We start from the raw sequence: 15,639 nt of genomic DNA, 5'->3' as shown, positions 1-15,639 counted from the left end.
GCTTCCAACAACTTGTTGAGTCCTTAACACATTGTGTTCATAGTATGTGTTGCTGCACTACGCTGAGCAAAATGCGGTCCGAGATGATATTAGGAGGTATTCCATGACTTTTGTCACCTCATCGTATTACCAATTAAGACCAAGATCAGGCCACTACCATCTGCCAAATGATCCTCATCTGTTGAGAAGATTCAACAGCATTCACTCATTCATGTATCCTGCCAGTAAGGTTCTACTTTGGACTTGTTTTATAACAGATGTTGAATATCACATTGAGAGAAAGCATCAGAAATAATCTGAAACCCAACATAACGTATAATGAAGTAGTCATCAACAGGAAAATAACGTGTTGGCACCAACATGAAAAGCAGTAGACACCTAGCAGTCCTCCTCGGCTTTTGCAGTTTTTCTATGGAGTCAGCATTTTTAAATGTAGCTGAGAAAATATTAATGGCAGTGGGTGGTCAGATGCCCTTCCTGTCACCACCACTCCCGTGGGGATGGAATCTGTGTAACCCAACTGTCTGTTTCTAGGGTGAATGTCATGTTAAGTGTGAGAACATTTTCTAAATATTTGTTTAGTATGCAACTGAAGCAGAATGTGGGTATCAGATTAATATCTACCTAGTTGGGTGTGGGGAAACTACCTAAAAACACATCGAGAGTGGCCAGCCGACCAGCTCTCATCATTAATTCATGAAGTGGATTCAATTCAGGGCTGTCTCACCTCTCCAAATTCCAGAAATGGAACATTAATGCAGGAGGCTATCCAGGTGGGTCAGTCATCTAGCTCTTCAACTAGAAGATAACCTCTTTACAATTAAATGGCCTGGAAGGAAGAAGAAACTCAGGTAGACAGAAAATGATAATTCAAGATTGACAGAAAATGATAATTTCACCTATTAACAATGATGCTAGCCAAAATTTAGCAGGTAGAAGTAGGAAGCAGAAATACATTGTAACAACAGTCCCTTTTTACAATGAGCGTAACTACTCATTCTGTAGCTGTCGTTGATTTTCAAAATTCAGGTCCAGGTAACATAATTTGTAAACAATTTTGGTAATAATACAGGTTTTTAATTTCCTGTTTGATGTGAGGAATTTTCAGTGTCTTGTCTACAGAAAACTTCACAAAGCATCTGGATACAGAAGTCCACTCTGAACCATGGACAAATAGGCAAATTCTTATTTTTGTTTTGGGCTATAGTTATGAGTCACAGTTTGTCTGAAACCAATTTTGTTATTACTCGGTACAACACTACTACAAAGTAATGAAATAGGAAGATGTATAACAATTACAAAATTGTTTAACAGACCTCTACAAGATGTGTGATGTATACTTTGATACAATTTACTTATTGCTTGCTTTTTAATACTGCAAACAGAAATGAAAATACAAATTATTGTAACCAGTTCTTCGCACTACCCATTTCAGAGAATTATAATTCAATTATTAGGTCAATTTATTAAAATAAAAAGGTATAGACTATGTGCAACATTCTTTGCCAAAGTACTAAAATGCCTTCACTATACTCTGAGTCTGTAGACGAACAGGAATGGAGAGATGCTACTGCATTTTGTACTGTACAAAAGACATTATCAGGGACTGTGTTTGGAATAAAGGAACATTGGCAGTTGTGGACTTACCTTATTCATATTTATTTTTATTTCTCAACCATCAATCATGCACATGATATGGGTTTAGTCATGTGTCCATATGCAAAAGTAAATATATTCAGAAAACTACATATGTGACAAATTTACATAATACATAACACAATAATCAATATTAACTTGCTGACCATCACAATGATGACGCCATGTGGCAATTTATGTGTGTGGAACTTTTATTGTCGATTCCATTCCTTTGTAGCACATGTGTTTTTAGGAATCTTCTTGAAAGTCACTATTAGTGAAGTGTTATGAGTTTCATAACAACATTTTTACTGAGAAATTACTACGAATTACTATTATTAATACATCACAATCAACTGATCACTCTCACTCTTGACTTATCCTCACATTGCACTTGCTACAACTAGGACACTTTACTTATTCATTCTTCAGTCTTAAGATTTCTGCTTCTGAGTGTAAACTAGCTTCCTATTCGGCAAATAGTCCGTATTTATAACGCTATGTATCAATGGCTCTCTGTACAAGAAAACAGTAGAATATTTGCGACTTTTCTTGAAGAAATGCCAGCCAGAATAACGTATCGAGATCACTAGAATGGCCGTGACTTTTCTCGTAGGTACGTGTTAGCTATCTATGTGCCAGACAGAAATGTATACAATACAATTATGCGGACACGCGTGCTACATAGGAAAGTACAACTATTCGAAACTTGATTCAGTCGAGTCGACTGATGAAAGAAATGAACGAATAGCGTGCAGGCTGACTGGCAGGGGCGGCGCGGGTGACAATGCGGGTGGCCCCGTAAGGGGGAGGGGGAGGGGGGGGGGGGTTCAATACAAGAGGGATTATCCTGAACAAATCAGTTCAGTTGATGGGATATGTAGACAGTATAATTGTGAGGACACCAAAAGCAATGAAATAAGCCTTTACAAGTCTTGTTGAGAGAGCTTCTAGAAATATGAACCAACAGATAAATGAAGTGAAAAGTAAGTATATGTCTGTAACAAAGAAAGATTATCCAAATGAGCCCCCATCCATAGAAATTGGTTCATAAAAGTTTGATGTCATCCATAGTTCCACTTACATTGGACCAGAAGTAAACTGTCAGCACTCGGATCCAAAAATGAATATTGTCCACCAACGAGTACTACCATGGCCTCAGGTAACATCTGAAATCTAAGTTACTGTTCAGGAAAACTTGAGTTATGATGTATAACATTTCAATAAGGCCGGTGCTAACATACAGTGCTGAAACATGGACAGCAACAAAATTTGATGAAAAGCACTGGTCATATTTGAAAGAAAAATTTTGAGACAAATTCTTGGGCCACTGGAAGAAAATGGTGTTTGAGGGGTGAGATTCAACTATGAATTATGTGAACTGAATAATGAAACAGACATGGTCAGGACATTAAGATTGCAAGGCTGGGACAGTCAAATATTGTACTACGAGCAAATGACAGAATGATTAAGAATATATTCAGCACAGTGCCTAAAGGAACTAGGAGAATTAGAAGACTAAAGCTAAGGTTGGAGCAAGGTTTCAGAGAGGACACATGGAAAGTTGGAATTCATAATTGGAGTAGTTCTCGGCACTAAAAAGGGAAGAATGGAATAACCTTCTGCAGAAGGACAAGGCTCACAGAGCTGGTGTGATGATGATGATTGCTACTTCCATGTGTACTGCCTTACAACTGTCCAAAGAGCTTTGCTTTTATTTTCTGACTTGCATGTGAGTCTGATATTCATGGCTTTCTTTGCTGCTGGCAACACCTTCTTATATTCATTTGTCTTTTTGATGGTAATCTGGACGATTTTGATTTATTTTTGGAGAGCTAAATTATGTTTGGGTTTGGGAGGATTTCACAATTCCCCTGGTGACCCACCTACTATATTTTGTAGTTTCAACAGAACATAATGGTTTTGTTAATTTTTTCTTAAATTTTACTTTAAACAGTGGTGAAACTTCACAGTACTTAGCCTCTACTTTTCTACAGCGTACACATCCTCCCAGGTCTGGTGATGTGTATGCTTTGCAAAACCATACATTTTTTATTTGGAAAAACCCTTTTGTAAACCTTCCTCCTGAGAGATTTTTCTGTACTTCAATTAAGATTAACAACTTGGCAGAAATGGTCAGAAAGCATTAGATCTTTTACAGTTATGTTAAACTTGGTTTTATGTGTCAGTTATTAAGGGATCTAATGTCGATACCATTGTTTCAGTTTTCTTGTCGCACTATTGGCCAGTTGTGGGGCACCAAAGCTATGACAATGTTCAGGAAAGTGTCAATAACTTCACACTTCTGTGTCTACATTCATATTCTCACATAAAGTAACTATCAATTACACACCATATCCAGAGCTTGGGTTAATTTACTTAAGAAGACCAACAAAATTGCCACTAGGTGATCTATACACACGTAGTATGGTAAATTCTTTTTCTGTCCCATTCATTTCATTCTAGAGATTTAATAATGTTTATCTTCACCGTGTACTCATGAAGTCCAAACTAACATTTGGCACACTGGCTGATGGGAGCAGCTGTAAATGGGAAATGCCTTAATGATGGCTCCAATCAGCCATCAAGCCGAATGTCAGTCTGGACCACAGGAACAGAAGTCAGGTCTGAATGTAAACTGTAAATCTTTTTTACATAACCTCTGGAGCCTTCACCTTTTGGGGATATTCTACAAGAGAAATATGGTCTTCCATAACAGGTTAATGCCACACTCACTATTTCTGCTTCCGTGTACCAATGCTTGGTAATGCATACTTTGATATATATGATGAATGGGCTTCTACTTCAAATTGCTGGATTTTATTACTCACTGAATGAATATTTTGGTAGATAATTGTTAGACAGTCAACTTTTCATCACTACTTACCCTGGATTTTTCTTCTTTTCTCCAGTCAGTAAAGAATCTTTTAGGCATACAGGAAGCAATGTCTTTCTTTTCCCTACTGAGTGATGCCTCCATTTTCAGCTGCAGCTGTAGTTTCTTCTGTGTATGCTTCTCATACTATTGGTTCAGTTGCTGCTGTGAATGTTGCCTTTGTTTCTGGTGTAATTATTTCCTTCTTTAAGCCTACTGCACTAACAGCCACATCTGCCATTATAGGTGTAGGTCCTCTTCTGATATTACCAATGTCATTGTTTCATCTGCTGCTGCTTAGCAGTGTCCTCTTGCATTGATGGTATTATATTCCTTTCTCCTATAGATACAATTCTCTCTGCACCAGTAAATACAATTTCCTTTCCTATCATTGTGGATGCTGTCAGTACTTGTTTTGTTGCTGCTTGTCTGTGTTCTCTTCTGGCCATTTTTTACTTTGTGATCTTTCTACCCCTCCTACTGACTGCTGACACAGACTTTTCTGGAGTGAAATCCAGATCACTGGCTGGTAATAAAATTAGGGCTGAAGGTGCTTGCAGCTATATGGTTAGGGACTTTTTAACAGTATTTTCATTGATTACTTTCAGTCAGTGTTTGATTTGTAATAAATAAATAAATAAATTTAGATGTCTTAAAATGTTATTTTCATGACTTTTTTTCCAGAGGTACCAGAATGGCGTACCAGCAGGTATAGTCACAAATCAAGCACTACTTTTAAGATTTCTTCAAAACACTTTTCCTTTCCTATTCCTATGTAGCCCATACTTTGTAAAATGATTCCTCATTGAAGATATAATGCAGATAACACTGCATTTAGAACGGTACTATATACTTTCTTGAACCTCCTACCAGTTGTAATTGTGTTGGTACACGACGTTTCCATTAGATATGTTTTTGAGAGATGCTTACCACAAGGAAATTCACTCATCGGCTCCCCTGTAGCATATGTTCTAGAACTCCTCCAGCATGTACACTTACATTGTGGTAATCGTCATTTGATGCTCTTACCATCATGTAGTTGCATTCTGGACTGAGTTAATTTTTACAGTCCTTCAGTATTTTTTATAATCGAGCTCATGATTTCGTGATTCTCCTTGGTTTCAATCAGGCACCTTTATTTTGCATGTAGGCAACAAGTCCCGCTTTCCATGACTATTAGAAAATATGATTATTTCCCTTTCTTGAATTCTGTTTTTGCATTTTTTCTTATTCATTGATGTATATAAACACTGGTTTTCCCCTTCTGCCTCTTTCATGATACTTTCACCTTGCAACAGAGGCAAAAATTTGTTAAAATTTATGAGTTCATGGCATAAAGAGAAGCATAAAGTACTTCAAGTGACAAACTTTGTCTGGCCTAATAAAACTGTTATTTTTCTCTTAAGAGTTTCTCCTGCTTCCACACTGCACTGCACCATTTCTGAAATGCATTGTTCATGATTGCCATTATACATGGTAATTCAATTTCTGTTACAGGCTTCTTAGTGTTGTCACGGGGACACAGCAGATGAAATTTTGATAAGGAACCCATGGATGTAAAATCAGTATGAAGTTGGGATCACTTTCAAATCTCACACTTCACAGTATGCACACCTGCTGAGAAGGGGGAACTGTTGTCGGTGCCTGCTGCAGTTGTGGCTTCACACAACACCTTTGTCTGACTACAACAATGGCTGCGAGAAATTGCTATGCTCGAAACTAGGAGGGTTGGCTGTGGTGCTTCATGGATATGCTGCGCTCTTGACTTTGAAGAGGACGTCATTCATCACACAGAAGAACATAGCCCACACCCTGTTCTCCTACAGTACTCTGGTCAGAGATCATTGTCTCCGCTCTGTGCCTACCATGAATTGGGAGATTTGGAAGTGATCGGATCCTCAAATTGATTTTACAAACGGAATCACCATTATTTATGGATCCATTAATTAATATGTTGTGTGTACTGCAGTGGGTATCCAATAAATTTCAAGCTGGTGAATAATGTGCTTCTGAGGGGATGGGTTAAAATTAATCATTTGAACCACCTTGTAGACATAGGAGGATTATTTATGCCAATTTCTATTTTAATCTCAAGCTGTCAACTAATATAGCTCATATGCACATACACAGTGCAGTCACATTAATGTGACCACTGCATATGTTCGATGTCAACATGCAAAAACCACTCACAGATGGCAAAGTTAGTAGTGGAATGTATATAAAGTGTTGGGGAGATGTGGAAAATAGTGCAATCATTGTCATAATGCAGCTATTTATCTGACATCCAGAAGGACATGATCACTGGCTTTTGGGTCAAAGATGGAAGCTTTTCCGAACAGCTAAGTTTGTGAATTGTTTGTGTGCCACTGTGGTTGAAGTACACCATTGATGCCAAAATGGCATTATCCAAAATCTGCTGAAGAAATTGTGGTACATCATGGGCCATAGATAACAAGTGTCAATAATGGCTGTGGAGATGTATACAGGCGAGCAGACGTGCAACTATTGAGCAACTAACTGCCCAGATGAACCAATGGGCCATCAACACTGTCTCTTCAATGACTGTTCAGTGATCCTTGCTGTGTAAGTGCCTCTGCAGCAGGTGCCTGGTTTGTGCACTCATGCTGGTTGCAGTTCATCGGATATGGAGACTGGAATTTGCATGCCAATAGCACAACGGGGTGTCAACTGGGTGGCAACAAGTGGCCTTTTCAGACGAAATCATCAGACACATGGCCTTTGGCATGTACATCTGAAAGCAAACACAATGCAATAATCATCTGAAGGATCTGGGCTAGAGGGCAGTCCCTGGGTGATCTCTTCATTCTGGAAGGCACAATGGATCAACACAAGTATGCAGGTACCCCAGGGGACCACGTCCACACTTTCATGGAGTTTGTTTTTCCTCGGCACGATGCCATCTACCAGCAGGACAATGCAATGTGTGACACTCTTCCTGCACATCTCTCAGTAGTCTGTGCTGCAAAAGTTCATTAATTGATAGGTTGTCATATTAATGTGACTGGACAGTACAGCTTTATTGAATTCTTTTGGGTATTACATTACAACTATTAGCCAAAGATACAAGGAATGCGTGTATAATATCGCTTCCTTACTTGAATTAAAATATCTCAAATGATACACAATTAAAGACTTGTGCATCTGATCACTGGACATTAGTTCTTAGAACCAACCATACAATAGATGCTACAACTAACAAAATATACAGAGTGAGCACAAAGTCTTGCCTTGATTATAAAAATTTATAACATAATAACCATTTGACATAATAAGTTACATTTGATGCTGTTACATAGGTTAGTGTTTTTTAAGACCACTTACGTTAGTAAACCTCAACGTGTGCTCCAATGGTAGCTCGGAGAATGTCAAGGCGGTATTCCATTTGCCGCCAGGTGTTTTGTAACATGTGTTCTGTCACAGTACCCACAGCAGCTGGTATCTTTGCCTTCAGTTCATCGACATCAGCAACTGGTGTGACGAAGACTCTGTCCCTGATACAGACCCAGAAAAAAAAAAAAAAAGGTCAAGGGGCGTAATGCCTGGAGAGCGGGATGGCCAGGGTGTTGGACTGTTCCTTCCAATCCACCGATCCAAACATTACATCCCTTGACTTTTTTTTCTGGGGCCATATCAAGGACAGAGTCTTTGTCACACCAGTTGCTGATGTCGACGAACTGAAGGCTAGGATACAAGCTGCTGTGGTTACTGTGACAGAATACATTACAAAACACCTGGCGGGAACTGGAACACCGCCTCAACATTCTCCAAGCTACCAAGGGAGCACACATTGAGGTTTACTTATGTACGTGGTCTTAAAAAAAAAAATAGTAACACTAACCTATGTAACAGCATCAAATGTAAATTATTATGTCAAATGGTTATTCTGTGATAAATTGTTACAATCAGGGCAAGACTTTGTGCTCATCCTGTATTTGCCAAGAACAAATATATACGTGGTGAAAGAGCAGACACAAAATACATTTAAATTTCATTTATAATTGTAGTTGGTTGCAAAAATATTGATAACATTCCACTGACAAGAAAGTTGATGATCATAAAGCCATTCTGTTCAGAATTGTTAACATGTCCTCTCCCTGTAAAATATATGGTGAGGAAAGGACAAGATGGTTTAATAACGTGTGTTATGAGGAGTCTTGAAGATTAAAAGAATGTGGCATCAGTGTTATAATTGGTATAGAACTGTGGGATCAGATGTGGTAAAGATAATGTTCATAATTGAAAAGAAAAGATTGTCATGTCTTAAAAGAAACAGGATGTAAAAAAGAATGCTGCAATAATACACCTGAAAATATGAGAGTCAGGCTGAAGATTATTAATAGTGAGCATAACAGCAAAAGGGGTTCACCAATCGGATTTGGTGATCTGAATAATAAATATTTCAATATTTTCTGTACTGACAAGGTACGGGAAACAATGAAGAAGATCGACACTCACAACACAGTATCTTACCGCAAGTATTTTTGGAAAATTTGGCAAATTTAGTTAGGTATATTCAGTTTTAGATTGACTGAAGGGCAAGATATTTTTAACTTTGTTGAAAAAGATGAACTTCAGTAGTGATACTTGGGCGCCGAATACAGTAATGTTAAAACATGGATCACTTCGTCTAGGAGAACTAACACGTGTAATGTACACACATGTACTGGTACTGCAGCTCTCAATAATACTGAAGCGTGTGAAAGTTACTCCAGTTCATATGAAAGGATACCTCTCAGGTTGTGACAATTACAGGCCTGTGTCAAATTAAAGCTGTAATGAATAAACAAACTGTAAACTACACTCCCGGAAATTGAAATAAGAACACCGTGAATTCATTGTCCCAGGAAGGGGAAACTTTATTGACACATTCCTGGGCTCAGATACATCACATGATCACACTGACAGAACCACAGGCACATAGACACAGGCAACAGAGCATGCACAATGTCGGCACTAGTACAGTGTATATCCACCTTTCGCAGCAATGCAGGCTGCTATTCTCCCATGGAGACGATCGTAGAGATGCTGGATGTAGTCCTGTGGAACGGCTTGCCATGCCATTTCCACCTGGCGCCTCAGTTGGACCAGCGTTCGTGCTGGACGTGCAGACCGCGTGAGACGACGCTTCATCCAGTCCCAAACATGCTCAATGGGGGACAGATCCGGAGATCTTGCTGGCCAGGGTAGTTGACTTACACCTTCTAGAGCACGTTGGTTGGCACGGGATACATGCGGACGTGCATTGTCCTGTTGGAACAGCAAGTTCCCTTGCCGGTCTAGGAATGGTAGAACGATGGGTTCGATGACGGTTTGGATGTACCGTGCACTATTCAGTGTCCCCTCGACGATCACCAGTGGTCTACGGCCAGTGTAGGAGATCGCTCCCCACACCATGATGCCGGGTGTTGGCCCTGTGTGCCTCGGTCGTATGCAGTCCTGATTGTGGCGCTCACCTGCACGACTCCAAACACGCATACGACCATCATTGGCACCAAGGCAGAAGCGACTCTCATCGCTGAAGACGACACGTCTCCATTCGTCCCTCCATTCACGCCTGTCGCGACGCCACTGGAGGCGGGCTGCACGATGTTGGGGCGTGAGCGGAAGACGGCCTAACGGTGTGCGGGACCGTAGCCCAGCTTCATGGAAACGGTTGCGAATGGTCCTCCCCGATACCCCAGGAGCAACAGTGTCCCTAATTTGCTGGGAAGTGGCGGTGCGGTCCCCTACGGCACTGGGTAGGATCCTACGGTCTTGGCGTGCATCCGTGCGTCGCTGCGGTCCGGTCCCAGGTCGACGGGCACGTGCACCTTCCGCCGACCACTGGCGACAACATCGATGTGCTGTGGAGACCTCACGCCCCACGTGTTGAGCAATTCGGCGGTACGTCCACCCGGCCTCCCGCATGCCCACTATACGCCCTCGCTCAAAGTCCGTCAACTGCACATACGGTTCACGTCCACGCTGTCGCGGCATGCTACCAGTGTTAAAGACTGCGATGGAGCTCCGTATGCCACGGCAAACTGGCTGACACTGACGGCGGCGGTGCACAAATGCTGCGCAGCTAGCGCCATTCGACGGCCAACACCGCGGTTCCTGGTGTGTCCGCTGTGCCGTGCGTGTGATCATTGCTTGTACAGCCCTCTCGCAGTGTCCGGAGCAAGTATGGTGGGTCTGACACACCGGTGTCAATGTGTTCTTTTTTCCATTTCCAGGAGTGTACTTTGAAGAAAACAAGATCTTTAGTGACAGTGTGTTGCATTAAGCAACTATAAAACCAATCATCTACACCTACATCCATACTCTGCAAACCACTGTCAAGTATTTTCCATTGTACCTCTTATCAGGACTTCTTCCTATACCATTCACATATGAAGTATGGAAAGAATGAGTGTTTACATGCCTCTGTGTTCACTGTAATTAATCCAATCGTGTCCTCACAATCCTAATGGGAGCAGTATATACGGGTTGTAATACATTACTAGTGTCAATCATTTAAAGCCAGTTGTTGAAACTTCATTAGTTCAATTCCTTGAGATAATATGCCTCTGTCTTCAAGTTGCTGCCCAGTTCAGTTTCTTCAACATCTGTGTAACACTCTCCCATGGAATAAACAAACCTGTTACAATTTATGCTGTCCTCCTCTGTATACACACAGTATCTCCTGTTAGGCCTATACGATATAGGTTTTACGTATTTCAGCAATATTCTAGGATGGGTGCACAAATGATTCATAAGCAATTCCTTTGTAGGCTGATTGCATTTCAAAGTATTCTACCAATAAACCGATGTCTGCCATGTGCTTTACCAGTGACTGAGCCTATGTGATGGTTTTATGTGACATCTGTACGAAGTGTAATGGCAAGGTATTCGTATGAGTTGACCACTTCAGACTCACTGATTCTTTAGTCATAGGATACTCTTTTTTAAGTGCACAATTTTATATTTTTGAACATTTAAAATAAGCTGCTCATATTTGAACCACTTTGAAATCTTATCAAGATCTGACTGGACATTTGTGCAGCTTTTTTCAGGCATTACTTGTTTACAGATAACTGCATCATCTGTGAAAAGTTGGAGGTTCTGCCAATGAGTCCTCTTTCCAAGATAACATGCTGCAGTCTCCCTACCAAGATATCTTCAAACCAGTGACCAATTTCGATTGATACCCCATAAAATCGTACTTCTGATGATAACCATAGGTGTGGTATTGAACCAAATGCTTTTTGGTAATCAAGGAGTGCTACACCTATCTGACTGCCTCGATCCATGTCTTTTAGGATATCATGTGAAAAAAGTGAAAGCTGGGTTTCACAAGAGCAATGTTTTCGGGGTCCACTGTTTCACAGCAGACTTGCAGATTTGTCAAAAGCTTTTAGACACTCTCTGATATTATTAAATAAACTGAAGTACTATGGCTTCACAGAAAATGCTCTTCAATTAATGAATTCTTAGGTAAGTAGTAGAATGCAGAAAGTTGTTAATGGTAAAGAATCTAAGTACTTGTGAGTGTAACATTCATACCAAGCTGGTATTGAGTTCAGTCTTATTTATTGTTTGTATGGTGAGATGAATACAGATTTTTCTGTCTCAACACCTTACTCCTTTCTGTGTCACACTGATTATTCCTCAATGACTAGTTACCCCCAAATATGATGCCAATAAAAACAGGAAACACAAGTCAACTTTTGGGCATTTTCATCACCTCGTGTTATCTACGACGTGAAAGTTGCAGAGCTTTGATGTTTAAGATGATCTATAACATTTGACTTCCAGTTCAGGTTCTTATAAATATACACAACTAAAAATTTAGAATATTCTGTTTCATTTACTGCTTTACCAAGATGCGTTTCTAATGGTGTGGTCAATTTTACCATGATGCATAATTTTCCACAGTGTGGTCAGACCTTGTGTAGCACTGAACTGCATATATTACATTTTAAAGAATTCCATGACAGCTCATTTACAGATAACAAGTTATTTGTTTTCAAGAAAATATTCCTTACACTTTAAAGTGTTGAAGTTACACCTTAGTGTTTATTATAATACTTGTATCATCACCAAATAAAACTATTTCTGCTTCTTGGGTGAATGATGCAGAGATCATTTATATACAATGGGAAGAAGAGTGGATCAAATACCAATCCCTGTAGTGATTATTCACTGGGTACACTCCCAGTGTTTCTTAGTGCTACAATTTCCACCTTCTTAATTAGATAGAATGAACATCAGTTACCAGTAAGATCTCAAATATGTAATATGTAAGCTTCTCTATCAGAATACTTTACTGCAAATCAAGTGCTTTTGACAAGGAAAAAAAACCAGTAGGCAGTATTTTGTCATTTAACTTTTGCATATTCTGATTTTTTAACTGAAAAATAACATGTTCCATGATAAGATCCTTTTCTTCAACAAATTAAGACTAGTTAATCTTATTTTGAGAGAGGGTGTTATGGTTCTTTCAAGCATAATTATTTTTCCAATATCTTTGAGAATGTCACCTCGGTGGTCTATCTAGTAGAGTGCTAGACTCTGGCTGTGGAGGTCCAGGATTCAACTCAGGATAGAAGCAGGGATTTTTTCCTTGTTCCAGCTCCTTGGGACAGCCCTAGGTCCATTCAGTCTGCTATAAAATAAGTACCACGGTAAAAGACAACCAGGGTGACGCGTCTACCACCCTTCTCCTGCTACTACCATGGTGAAGAAAAGTTCCACTCTACCTGCACTAGCCCTAAGGAGCTTGAACCACAGATTTCACTGCAGCTTTTACCTTCCAGGATGAGGTAAGTTGTGATACTAATCAGTTTACTTTCAAGTACATGGTAAGTTATGTGACTGATCATGTCATATTACCTTGCTAGTAAAAGGATCTGACAATATCACATTTCAGTCTTTCTGGAAATATACCTTGATGGTGGCGGGTTCCATATGAGACTAAATACACTGCATACGTGGAACAGGATATTAGAACTTTAATTGAGATAAAGTCATCTCCATGAGAATTTTTAGTTTTGAGGGAGCATGGAGTAAATGTAAATTTCCTTCTACTGCTTGACCCTTGAACTGTCCATGTCACTACTTTGAGTTACTTCAAGGAAGTGATTGTTAAATATTTGACTATCTGACTGCTGAAATTTATTATTTTGTTATTTTCTTCAGTAAAAAGAATTCCCACATTCCATGGATGATCTGATTTTTCTTTTAACTATTAATCATATAGATTTAATTTTATGACATCAATTATTGATTTAGGACGATACACAGATCTTTTCTGATTTTTTAAATCACTTTCTTCAAGACAACACAATATTTCTTGTAATTTGTATTCACTCCTGCTTCTCTATTTGTCCTAATCATTTCAAATAATTTCCTTTTTATAATTCACAATTTCCTTACGAATGATATTTTTACTGCTTTTTAATCCATGATTTTTTTAAAGTCTTATTAGTAACATCCTTTATGGTTTTCTTGGCAAAGCAGCTGTTAAATATTGACAGAAACCCATCTGTAAATAAATTAAATTTAAATCAGTATAGACTGATACTAGGCACATATAGGAGGTGCTAAGTGACACACACAGTTCAAGGCACTGAAGCTCAACTCGAGTTAGCACCAATCTCAGCTTGAAGGCTACTAGGTGCAGCATCTGGGGGAGGGCAATCTGAAGTGTGAAAGAGGAGAGAAGCAGATAAGAGGAAAGGACTATTCAGGTGCACTGGGAAAAACAAGACGTGTGAGACTGGAGTCAGAGCAGGGAAGGGCACAGCATGGTAGGTGGAAGGTAGTAACTAGCAACAGGCTAGGGGGATTATGGGAATGAATGATATGTTGCAGGAAGAGTGCCCACCTGTGCAATTTAGAAAAGCTGGTGTTAGTGGGAATAACTCAAAAGTCACAGGCTATAAAGAAGTTGTTGAAGTAGAGCGTCTTATATAGCGCAATATGTTCGGTAGCTGGGTGGTTCAGCTATCTCTTTGCCACAGACTGGCAGCGGCCATTCATCCAGGCAGCGTAGGTGGTGGCCATTTATGCAAGCAGCTAAACTATTGGTGGACATACCCTCATAGAATTCAAAACTGTCATTGTAGCTAAGCTGGTATACTGGATGGGTATTTTCACAGGTGGTCCTGCCTTTAATGGATAAGAAATGTCTGTGACAGAGCTGGAGGATGTATAGGACAGGTTCTGGATCTAGGTCTTTTACAGGGATATGAACCATTGGCAAGGTGGTGGAAGCTGATGTGGGACATGAATTGTAAAGGATACTGTGTAGTTTGGATGTGTGCAGAATTCAATTGTGGAAGGAGTGGTGGAGTTTCTCATTTCATGGCATGACAAGAGGTAGTTGAAATTCTAGTGGAGAACGTTATTCAACTGCTCCAGTTCTGGGTGGTACTGAGTCATGAGGGAGGCACTCCTTCGCGTGGGATCACTGGGTATGTGAGGGATGATAGTGGCTGGAGAGAGAACGCACAGAAGATCTCTTTCTGAACAAGGAGTGAACACCTTAATTAGACACTCGGCATATGTGGAAAGGTAATGCTTGTCATTGCAAATGCAACAACCATGGGTGGCTGGGATGTATAGAATTGGCTTTGTAGTGTGGAATGGGTCAAGATGTAAAGGGGTGTGTTGGTGGTGGTTTGTAGGTTTGATGTGTATAGAACAATCAGGGAGGTGCAGGTGGACATAGCAAAAGGTGGCTTGTTGGGCCAAGGTCCAGGATTTTCCACTGTCACATTAAATTCGGGACAGACATCTATCACTTTATACAGATACGGTTTCCTGTAAGGCTGTCTAGGAACTGTCTGTTGACTGCTCTTTAATTATTCTTTTTTCCATGATACCACTTCATTACACTTAAATTCATTATCAAGTATGGGTACTTGTGCATCAGGTCAGAGAGGCCACTAGCTACTGCACAACCAATTATGTCACCTTGAAAAATATTGTCTATTAGTATACTGCTTTTCTCTGTAATTCTGGTGGGAAAATGAACAGAGCACATTTCCAGGTGACACCAGCCTATTGATTCAATGGAAAAATTATCCCATATGTTGTAAAAAATGAAAGAGAAAATTTGTGGTTGCTATGCCAGGAACAGCCTA

This window comes from Schistocerca americana, chromosome 3 (assembly GCF_021461395.2).
Source record: "Schistocerca americana isolate TAMUIC-IGC-003095 chromosome 3, iqSchAmer2.1, whole genome shotgun sequence".
In the NCBI taxonomy this organism is placed as follows: domain Eukaryota; kingdom Metazoa; phylum Arthropoda; class Insecta; order Orthoptera; family Acrididae; genus Schistocerca; species Schistocerca americana.
Note: the sequence above shows the minus strand (reverse complement) of the source record.